This window comes from Ceratotherium simum, chromosome 5 (assembly GCF_057802395.1).
Source record: "Ceratotherium simum simum isolate JZ-2026a chromosome 5, ASM5780239v1, whole genome shotgun sequence".
Lineage (NCBI taxonomy): Eukaryota > Metazoa > Chordata > Mammalia > Perissodactyla > Rhinocerotidae > Ceratotherium > Ceratotherium simum.
Window position 1 is genome coordinate 13,930,025 of NC_141904.1, and position 10,306 is coordinate 13,940,330.

Here is a 10,306-nt window from a genome sequence, read left to right on the forward strand (position 1 = left end):
CTAATATGTCACTGTAGTTGAGAATCACTGCCCTAAACCAGCGTTTCTAACCTGGGGGTAATCCAGCACCCACCTAGGGGCATGTGGCAATGTCTGGACGCATATTTGATTTAATAACTTGGGTGGGGGCGCTACTGGCATCTAGTGGGCAGAGGCCAGGGATGCTGCTAAACATCCTGCAATGCGCAGGACAGCCCCCACAACAAAGAATTATCCAGCCCAGCAAGTCAATACTGACAAGATTGAGGAACCCTGCCCTAGACAAATGCAAGAAATGGTTAATGATTCTTATTATCCAGGTCATTTCCCTAACCTAGACCAAAGAAATGAAAACTCAGAATTGCCTAAGATTTTGGAGACCCCTTCACCTTTGCAGGCCTACTCTCTGTCCGAGGGTGGAGAACTTAAAGGCAAAGATTCTTTTAAAGACCATTCACAAATGTTTACTGAAGACCTGGTATGTGCCAGGTGCTGAGCTAATGTCACACCTGTTGGGCCTCCAGGAGTTCCCGTCTCACCTCAGGTATGGAGACCCCCAGCATGTAAATGCCTCACCCAACAGTTAGGGTCTGTGGAGGACTCTCCATAGAAGGTGTGGTCCTGTTAGCGTGAGTATGCACGTGATGTGGGAGTCACGGCCCACCCTTGGGAGCCTCTGGTTTTGTAGGGAGACTCAACCGCCTTCTGATTGAAGAGCTTGACTACTAGGACCTGTTTTAGTGAGCAGTGGGAGCCACAGGAGGTTTTTGAGCAGGAGAGTGGCATGATCAGCCTTTCCGCAGAGTGAATCTGGCGGCCATTCTCTCAGCAGTAAGAAGAGAAAAGAGCAAGGAATGCCAGTTGGAGCTTAGCACAGAGCAGCCACATTAATTCAAAATTCACTTCACATGAGACTAATCTTCCCAAAGGAGTATATGTGGAGCGGAAGGGATGTTGCTTATTGTGCACAAACCAATAACCACAGAAGCATGCTTAGTGCTGCTCGCCGTTTTCTCAGCGCCACCCCCAGCGTTTGGCAGAGGGCTTGCTCCTGCACTTGGCAGCCGCCTGCTTCGTGGCGCTTGCTCAGCCGCCTTTGGCATTTCAGCCCCTCTCACCTCCGGTCCAAAGCTGTTGATGTGAGCTCCATTTCTGGAACACTATTGCAAGCTCCACCACTTATCTGACCCTTGGGTTGTTACAAGGTACAAAAAAGATTTTCGTTTCTCACAATAGTGCCTGATAACATAACTGAGCACCGGGAATGGACTCACTCGCCGCATGTCCAAAGCACAGCAACAATACTGTGATGCCCACAGGGCTGACAGAGGATGGCAGTTGTCTATTTGCCACTCGCCTGGTGCTGCTAGGCTGTGCAAATAGAGCACTGCTCTGACAATGCCCCAGGCCTGCCAACTTGGAAAGGTTTTTTTGACATTTTTTGAACTGGAGGGTTACAGTATGTCAAAATGCACTGTAAGTAAGAACTTACTAATATATTTATATCTCATAACTTCAGATTTTCAAAACTAGGACTGCCACGTGCAGCAGCTCAGGCAGGAAGTGCTGAGGCCGCGCCCGGGGCAATGGTGGCCCTCGCTGAGGAAAGGCAGCGGGTGCAGGGGCTGAGTGCCCAGGCTCTGGAGCCACGTGGCCTGGGTTCAAGTCCCCTCTCTGCTACTTCCTGGCTCTGCGAGGTTAAGGCAAGTCATGCAGCCTCTCTGTGCCTCAGTTTACTCACCTGTAAATCGGGGCTAACAATTCCTCACAAGCTTTTTGTGAGGATTAAATGAATCTAATATATGTAAGCAACTGAGAGCAGACGTATATGTTATTTGCAAAGATATTTGAATAGTCTCTGGCATATAACAAGCCAACTTACATGTGGGTGAAAAAAAACAAAAACGGAGATCTGAAAGGCACTTCAGGGGTAGAATCAACATGACCTCATTGCCGACAGGACATGGTGACAGAAGAGCAGGAGGAACCCAAACTCAGGGGCAGCAGGGACGCCTTTGACAGAAATCCGGTAGGGTGCCTCGTCTAGGGCGGGAAACCCCCAGACTGCCTCAGCGGCAGAAGGGGGCCTGGAGCAGGGCCTCACTGACCTCCTCGGGGTGCAAACCCGAGTGCCTCTGCCCCCCTCACCACACACACACACAGAGGACACTGATCGGGACCCCGGAGTTTCTGGTGCACAGACGCGGTGACCCTCCATCACAGGGCTGGCGGGAGGATGGACTTCAGACCCTAAACCCCCAAGCCCACAGAAACATCATTGTCTAGGCAGCTTCCAAACCTTCCCACAAGAAAATCCTGACAAGGAGAACCCCACCAGGACCTCTCTGGGAGTCCTAATTTATAACCTCTGTCTCAATTAATTAGGACACCCACCGCTACTGTTCCTTTCAGGTGCAAATTAAACAGCTTAACAGTGCACTGCAATTAAATTCTGCTTAATTCTCCTAAATGTCCCTTATCCACGCTGCTGACAGTGCCAGGAGCAATCCCCCCATGCAGATCTGGGTCTTTTGTAACCTGAGTTCCCAGGGGCTTCACCAACTCAGCTACAGCCCCACATTTCACCCTAAGCTGGGGACCTACCAGGCTGAGTCAATGTAGGTGGTGGGGACCTGCTAGTGACTCAAGTCACAGGAATGGGCTTTTCTCTCTGGGACAGTTGGGACAAGGAAAGGGATGGCTGTCCCTTTGGAAAAAAGGACTTGATTTGCTCTGGGAAGGACACTTACCGATGATGACATCCCCCATTTCCCATCCAATAAACAAAACTTTACCAGTGCTTCAGAGATGAGTTTGGGGTCCCCTCCTCCCTGCTCCACAATCCACAAAATCACCCCCTTCTTTGAGCTCTGATCTTCTCAAGGGTGGTCCTGGCCATTTCCCCTTTTTGAGACACCCCCAGATCAGAAGACAAAAGTTGTGGTTTATTTTAAATGGTTGCATGTAATAAATAGTTTAGCACACAACAATACAATGTAATATAATTATGTTGTGCTAATTCCAAGATAGTTATAGGATTTATAAAATTAATCAATTCATAGTATACCCAAGGCATACAATGGTCCATTCGTGGTACACAAGTTTAAAGGTGGAGAATGAACTTCATTCTGTTCCACTACTGTCTCTCTGACCTTCACGTGTAACTTCCTTTGGTGATAATGTCGAAAGTTGAAAAGCCCTCATGAATGTGATGTCTACACCAAGTGGGTCCTTTCCCCCAACACCACAGGCCCCCAGTGGAGGCCGTCTTTGAACTCCTAACACTTAGCTCTCAGCCTTCCCATTGTCTTAGACACCCCTAGTGGACATTCGCCACATTTGTGGCTGTCTGCCATCTTGTGAGCAACTCTCCTACGTATGAGGAATTTCCTGCGTTAGGAATTCCATCTCTCCAAGGTATTAATGGAAGGAAAAACCAGCTTTCCCAGCCTACCTTGCATCTAGGCTCCGGGTATGAGACAAGTTTCCCTCAATTAGATGCCCCCGAGTGAAGAGATGTGGAAAGAGGACTATGTGAGGAAGGTGGATAATGCAGGTTCGATTCTTCGGAAATGGTGACAGCAGAGGAATTGGCATTGGGGTGGCACCCATGGCAGAGCTTTGGTTCCCAGTGTCCAGTGCCGTGGGCCCCACCTACACTGGCAGTGGATGCAAAAGATAGAGGCAACCAGCCCTGTGTGCTTCCTACACAACCCCACCTATGAGGTAGTCTCGCCAAAAAATCCCATTTGAATCTGGTCAAGCCTCTGATCTAACTACATATTTACAGGAAGTACAGGGGCAGAGGGCCATGCTAAAGGACATTTCAGGGATGCAATCAGCAAAACCCAGACTGTGAGAAACTACAGGACAAACAGCCTGGTTTTTTCAACAAATAAATTGCAAGGAACAAAAAAATATACAGAGAGGGAACCTATCATCCAAAAGAGACTCAGAAGACACATCACCTAATCATACTATGTGGCCTTTATTTGACTCCTAATTCAAACAAACAAATGAATTGTAAAAACAAAATAAACTAAAGCAAACAAAAAAGGATATGAGATAATTAGGGAAATTTGTACGCTGACGATATTTGATGATATTACCATAAACACTGTTAAATTTTTAGGTGTGATAAAGGCATTACCGTCAAGTATTCTAAGAGTTCTTATCTTTTACATACACACTGAAATATTTATGGATAAAAGGCATAGTGTCTGGGATTTGTTTCAAGAAAGTTGGGAAGGGGAGGATAGTAGGAATAGAGATGAAATAAGACTGGCCAGTCGTTAATAAACTGGCCAACGTTAATAATCGTTGAAGCTGAGTGATGGGTATGGAATTCGTTCAACTATCCTGTCTTCTTGTGTAGGTGTTTGAAATATTCTGTGATAAAAACTTTTTTAAAAACTAGTTAAAATAAATAAAATTTTAAGTAAATAAATGATCCAGCATAAAATCAAACTTTATCTGGCTTAACTATGATACCTGTAGAGGGCTGACCGGCAGGATTAACTAGGCACTTTCCATTTCAGATCAGAGCATGGAAAGCAATTGCTTCTCCTCTGGGGGAGATGGAGGGTGAAGCTGCTTGGATGTGGAGGCTGAGAAGCTATAGTGCACTCTGGCCATCTGGTCTCCCTCAGCCGATAGATGCACTGGGAACCATGGTGTCCAGTGCCATGGCAGCCTTGCATCTCTACTCCATCCCAGCGAACTAGCTCTCCCACCACCTGCAGCCAGCTGTCTCTGCCATAAACTGTCCACATGGACCTCTGGAGCCAAGGAGACATTGGAAAGTGTGTGGAGGTGATGGGTCTTCCAGAGCCAGATTCAGGTTTCGGTGCTCTGAGAGTTGGAGTGAGGTCAGCAGGCTGGTGTTCCAGCACAGTCCAGGAGAGCAGCAGTGAGAGGCCATAGCAAGGCAGTGGGACGGAGAGGAGGGGCAGCTGCCAGCAGCAATGCTATGGGAGAATCCATGGACTTATCAAATGAAATGACCCTGGGGTAGGGGTGAGGGGATGGGGAGAGCAGAGTAGTAATAAGACCAAGTAGGTGAAGACAGAAGAGAAGAAGGATGGAGACCTAGTGGAGAAGAGAGCTGTGGTGGTTTTTAAATATTGTGGCAAATTCTTTAACGTGCCTTCTTTCATGCCTCATTTTTGAATGCCCCCTTGAATGCAGACTGGTGGCAGAAGTGATGGTAGTGACTTCTAAGGCTAGGTCATAAAAGGATACAACTTCCTCCCTGCTCTCTCTCTTGGATCACTCAATCTGAGAGGAGCCAGGCACCATGTCATCAGGACACTTGAGCAGCCTTATGGGAGGCCCACGTGGAGAGCAGCAGAGGCCTCTCACCAACGGTCTATGAGCCACCTTTAAAAGCAGATTCTCCAGTCCAGCTAAGCCACTCAAACTCCTGACCCATGGGAACTATGAGATAATAAATGTTTATGTTGTTTTAAGCCACTAAGTTATGGAGTAATTTGTTACACAGCTATCAACAACTAATACACCAATACAGGAACTCTCAGATGCCCAGTCAGGGTGGCCTCTGTGTGGACTGACAGTGTCTCAGTGGAAACCATGAAGGACTGCTCTGCCCCATCCTCTGGACCCCATGAGTATGACATATTATTAGCCAATGGCAAGACTTCCTTTCCTTTCTATAGGGCTTTGCAGACAGAACCAAGAGGCAGCTCTGGGATTGGCACCTGGATCTTTGTGATGCCAAAGGCTGTGCCCTTTCCATGAGGCCATATTTCAGAGTCTGGATGTCAAGGAGCTAGAAGAAGGGGAGAGAAGAGCTAATAAACCTCAAGTTGTTCTTGTGAACCATAGAGAGGCCAAGAATTAGAGGATAGAATAAGATGGTGGTTCTCTTATTAATTTAATGATTTAAAACCCAGTGGAAATGTGATTAAGATAGAGGTCAAGAGGAAATCACCCTGGATTAGGGTGGGCCCTAAATCCAACAAGACTGGCCTTCTAGGAGACAGAAAGGGACACACACAGAAGAGGGTGATTTGAATATGGAGGCAAAAATTGGAGTGCTACGTCTACAAGCCAAAGAATACCAAGGATTGCCAGCAACCCCTAGAAGCTAAGAGAGGGGCACTTGAGCTGATTCTTGCTCAGAACCTCCAGAAGGAGGTACCCTGTCAATACCTGGGTTTTGGACTTCTGGCCTCCTGAAGGGAGAGAATAAATTTCTGTTGTTTTAAGCCAAAAAACAAACAAACAAACAAAAACTACCAATGGTATTAAATGAATAGATGCTGCAAGGTCAGATACTGGTTTCTAAATGGCCTTAGTGGATTGAGATGTCCCCTGTCATCTTTCATTCCTCCGTAAATGTATATTGACCACCTGATCAGTGCCAGGGCCAGGGCCAGGCCATTCACAGGAAATGTTACATCAGGGCCGGGGGCCCAGTGAGTGCCTGCGACAGCCGGTGCTACACGAGCTGACTGGCATATAGAGAGCAGTGTGCGGCACAGGAATCTGGAAAGACCCCCTGTGCGATGTGGACTGAGCAAGCCAGGAGGGTGTTTGGAAAGGTAAGGGGGGAAATTTCTAGCAGGCATAGAGATGCAGCTCCAGGCGGTGCCCTCTGGGCTGGTCCATTGTGGGGTGGAATACAAGGGGAAGAAACATCTTCAGACTTTTTGCTTCTAAAAGAAGAACCTGAAGGGGCCAATGCCTTAATCTGGGGAAGTGATCCTAGACCCTCCTTGACATCTCAGGCACCATGACAAGAGTGGGGGGGGGAGAGATGTGGGGAACTGCCTGTGTCCACAGGGGCACTTTAATTCCTGTCCTATAGCTTCTGCCTGCCTCATTTTGGTGTTCAAGGCCTCCTTAGGAAGTCCCTCCCCTCAAGCTCCTGGACACACCCTTTCTGTGTGAGCCAGGCTTGTCTCCTGAAGCGAACGTGTTGGTTCCCGAACTACACTATTGTTCTTCCCTTTCCCTCTGCAAAACGCCCGGTTCTTCCCTTCAAGCAAAGTCTTATGAACCTTGCTCAAAAAGTCCCTCCTCCAAGAAACTTTCATTGACTGACTCTTTCCAATTAATATTGCTCGATTTTGATTGGGTTGGTTCTGCCATGATCTTAGCAGAGAAGGACCAAGTCAGGTTGCACATCTCAGGAGCTCTTGTTCATCACCGCATGGCCTCCATCAGACTTTCTCCAGCCAGGTAGGACCCGCTCTCATGCCATTCTCCTCTCCCTCCTCGCTTCACCCTGTGTTCTCTGAGTTACTGGACTGTGCAAGTAAGTTAATTAATAGCCTGAGCTTACACACTGTGGTTATCAGCCAACCTTGACCACACTTCCATTTATGGTCTTTTATTTTTTTTTTTATAATTTTTATTTATTTATTTATTTTCCCCCAAAGCCCCAGTAGGTAGTTGTACATCATAGTTTAACATCCTTCTAGTTGCTGTACGTGGGACACGGCCTCAGCATGGCAGGAGAAGCGGTGCGTCGGTGCGCGCCCGGCATCTGAACCCAGACCGCCAGCAGCGGAGCACGCACTTAACCGCTAAGCCACGGGGCTGGCCCGATTTATGGTCTTTTTAAGAAAACCGCCAGACCATGTTAAGAAATCTTCCTGCCATGCAGCAACAGGTGGGGGGACCTTTGGTCCACAAAAGAGGCCACCTCTGAGAGGGCGCTGCTCGTCAGATGAGGCGGGCATTGCATCAGCTAATCTGCAGTATCAAGATAATTCCTGAGGATGTCTTAGGAAAAATCTCTGCTATTTTGCACTTTGGGACTCTCACCATTTTATAGCCCCTAATTGATAACCTTCAAGATTCCTGTAATCACTACAGGCTTTTTTCCCCTAAGCCCTACCTATTCTTTAAGACTCAGCTAAAGGCGCTGCCTAAGCAAGACACCTTCCCCATCAGCCCTGGATGACCTCCCTCCTGACTATCATTGTGTTGTTATTAAATTCCATCTTTCTGTGGCCTAGTAACTCTCTTTAAAAACTTTTGGATCAGACAGTAAATCAAAACTGAAATTGCAAAATCGTTGGAAATTAATAATAAAAAGACTACATAGAAGAAAATATCTGCAAATCACATATGTGGCAAAGGACTCATAGACAAAATTGGTAAAGAACTCTCTAAACTCAACAGTAAGAAAACAATCTGGTTAGAAAATGGGTGTAAGACTTGAATAGACACCTCACCAATGAAGATATAAGGATAGCAAATAAATGCATTAAAAGATGTTCAACATCAATAGCCATTGGAAAAATGTAAATTAAATCACAATAATATACTACAACATACTTGTTAGGATGGCCAAAATTAAAAATCTGATAATACCAAGTGCTGACAAGGATGCAGAGATACTAGATCACTCACACATTTTTGGTGGGAATATAAAATGGTAAGGCCACTCTGGAAATGAGTCTGGCAATTTCTTAAAAAATTAAACATACTTATATAACCCAGCAATCACATTCCTGGGTATTTTTCCCAGAGAAATGAAATATTATATTCACTCAAAAACCTATGCATGGATGTTCATAGCTGCTTTATTTGTAATAGCCAAAGACTAAAAGAAATCCAAATGTGCTTCAACAGATGAAAGGTTAAACAAACTATGGTACATCCATACAATGCAATACTACTCAGCAATTAAAGGAGAAAACTCTTGATTCTTACAGTAAGTCGGATGAATCTTAGGGCATTAAGAAAAGTGAAAAAAAGCCAATCTCAAAAGTTACATGATTCCATTTATATGACATTTATATGACATTCCATTTATATGATATGATACCGTCTATATGATTCGATTTATATGACATTATCTAAATGACAAAATTACAGAGATGGAGGACACATCAGTGGTTACCAGGGGTTAGGGAAGGGGCAGGAAGATTTGACTATAAAGTGGCAGCATGAGGGAGTTCCTTAGTGGGAACAGAACAGTTCATATCTTGGTTGTGGTGATGGTTATATGAATCTATACATGTGATTAAATATCATAGAATTGTACACAAAGACACACAAAAAATGGTGAAATCTGAGTAAGATCTGTAGTCTATTGTATTAGTTGTGCTAATCAATTTCCTGGTTTTGATAATGCTCTATATTTATGGAAGATGTGACCACCGGAGGAAATTAAGTGGTGGGTACGTGGGACCTCTCTGTACTCTTTTTGCAACTTCCTGTGAGTCTATAATTATATCAAAGTAAAAAGTTTTAAAAATAACATTACATATAAAATCCTAAGGGTCTATGATTAAAACAGGGCTCAGAAGAAATATTTATATCTTTAAATAATTAATATTACTCAACAAAGTATGGAAATAATTGAATTAAGAAATTAAAAGTTAGAAAAAGAATAGCAAAATAAGCATAAGGATAATAGGAAGAAGGAATTGATAAAGCAAAAGGCAAAAATTAATGACATTGAAGACAGAAAAGTAGAACAAATCCAAGTGTTGGATCTTTAAAAATAAAACAGAGAAACCACCAGCTAACCAAATTTTTAAAAAATGAGAAACCATAAGTAAACAAAAATAAAATTAGAATGAGGAAATAGGCAGTGATACAAGGAAATAAAAGTAAGAACAATTATTTCTTCAAGAAATGGAAGATTTTCAAGTAAAATATAAAAGATCAAAACTGACCCCAGAATAGACAGAAGACCTAAAGAGATTAATTACCTTGGTTGAAATTGAGAAAGTTGTCAAAGAACTACCCTTCCTCACAAAAGCACCAGACCCACATGGTTTCTTAGGCAAATTTTATTAAATCCTGAAGGAAGAAACAATGCCATTGCATTTTTTTCTTTCAAGGTTTCATGGGGGTTTTTTGGTATGAATATATTTATTCCTTCTTATCTTCATATTCTTATTCCCTCTCCTCAATAAGCAACCATTTTAATAGCTCAGCATTAACATATTTTTGCAAGACGTGCATTGTTTTGTGGTACCATATTTTTAATTTATGTAGATGGTATTATGTTATATATCTCATTGTGTTTCCTACTATTTTTTCTTTTGCTCCATCCATTGTTTGGAGTCTGTTCATGTTGCTCTGTGTACATTGAATTAATCCCTTCTTGCTGCATAATACTTCATGGTGTACAGCCACCACATTTTACCTCTCCGCCTTCCCAGTAATAGATACACAGGTTTCCTACAACATCCCCGGAGGATGTCCTCATGGATCTGTGTGAGAATTGCCCCAGGATATGCACTCAGGAACAGAAATGCTAGGATGTAGGGAATGTGTAGATTTAATGTGTTTGACCCAATAGGGCCAGATTGTGCTCAAGGGTGGCTACACCCTCTACACT